Below are 1921 nucleotides of genomic sequence, written 5' to 3'. Positions count from 1 at the left end.
GTGTTGATTAACATCCAGATGAGCTTCAATGCCATACAACTCTCCTTCCGTGGTCTCCAACTCCATCTTCAACTACTCTTCACTACTCTAGACGGTTCTGACTTAGAATATGTGGACAACTACAAATACCTAGATGTCTGGCTAGACTGTAAACTCTCCTTCCAGACTCACATTAAGCATCTCCAATCCAAAATTAAATCTAGAATTGGCTTCCTATTTTGCAACAAAGCATCCTTCACTCATGCTGCCAAATATACCCTCCTAAAACTGACCATCCTACCGATCCTCGACTTCGGCAATGTCATCTACAAAATAGCCTCCAACACTCTACTCAACAAATTGGATGCAGTCTATCACAGTGCCATCCGTTTTGTCACCAAAGCCCCATATACTACCCACCACTGCGACCTGTACGCTCTCATTGGCTGGCCCTCGCTTCATACTCGTCGCCAAACCCACTGGCTCCAGGTCATATACAAGTCTTTTCTAGGTAAAGCCCCTCGTCTCAGCTCACTGGTCACCATAGCAACACCCACACGAAGCACGCACTCGAGCAGGTATATCTCACTGGTCACCCCCAAAGCCAATTCCTGATTTGGCCACCTTTCCTTCCAGTTCTCTGCTGCCAATGACTGGAACGAACTGCAAAAATCACTGAAGCTGGAGACATACAGTGCCTTGCGAAAGTATTCGGCCCCCTTGAACTTTGCGACCTTTTGCCACATTTCAGGCTTCAAACATAAAGATATAAAACTGTATTTTTTTGTGAAGAATCAACAACAATTGGGACACAATCATGAAGTGGAACGACATTTATTGGATATTTCAAACTTTTTTAACAAATCAAAAACTGAAAAATTGGGCGTGCAAAATTATTCAGCCCCTTTACTTTCAGTGCAGCAAACTCTATCCAGAAGTTCAGTGAGGATCTCTGAATGATCCAATGTTGACCTAAATGACTAATGATGATAAATACAATCCACCTGTGTGTAATCAAGTCTCTGTATAAATGCACCTGCACTGTGATAGTCTCAGAGGTCCGTTAAAAGCGCAGAGAGCATCATGAAGAACAAGGAACACACCAGGCAGGTCCGAGATACTGTTGTGAAGAAGTTTATAGCCGGATTTGGATACAAAAATATTTCCCAAGCTTTAAACATCCCAAGGAGCACTGTGCAAGCGATAATATTGAAATGGAAGGAGTATCAGACCACTGCAAATCTACCAAGACCTGGCCGTCCCTCTAAACTTTCAGCTCATACAAGGAGAAGACTGATCAGAGATGCAGCCAAGAGGCCCATGATCACTCTGGATGAACTGCAGAGATCTACAGCTGAGGTTGGACACTTTGTCCATAGGACAACAATCAGTCGTATATTGCACAAATCTGGCCTTTATGGAAGTGTGGCAAGAAGAAAGCCATTTCTTAAAGATATCCATAAAAAGTGTCATTTAAAGTTTGCCACAAGCCACCTGGGAGACACACCAAACATGTGGAAGAAGGTGCTCTGGTCAGATGAAACCAAAATTGAACTTTTTGGCAACAATGCAAAACGTTATGTTTGGCGTAAAAGCAACACAGCTCATCACCCTGAACACACCATCCCCACTGTCAAACATGGTGGTGGCAGCATCATGGTTTGGGCCTGCTTTTCTTCAGCAGAGACAGGGAAGATGGTTGAAATTGATGGGAAGATGAATGGAGCCAAATACAGGACCATTCTGGAAGAAAACCTGATGGAGTCTGCAAAAGACCTGAGACTGGGACGGGGATTTGTCTTCCAACAAGACAATGATCCAATAAATGTCGTTCCACTTCATGATTGTGTCCCCCTTGTTGGTGATTCTTCACAAAAAAATACAGTTTTATATCTTTATGTTTGAAGCCTGAAATGTGGCAAAAGGTCGCAAAGTTCAAGGG

The sequence above is a fragment of the Oncorhynchus gorbuscha genome, linkage group LG12 (genome assembly GCF_021184085.1).
Source record: "Oncorhynchus gorbuscha isolate QuinsamMale2020 ecotype Even-year linkage group LG12, OgorEven_v1.0, whole genome shotgun sequence".
Classification (NCBI taxonomy): Eukaryota; Metazoa; Chordata; class Actinopteri; order Salmoniformes; family Salmonidae; genus Oncorhynchus; species Oncorhynchus gorbuscha.
This window is presented reverse-complemented; position numbering follows the sequence as displayed.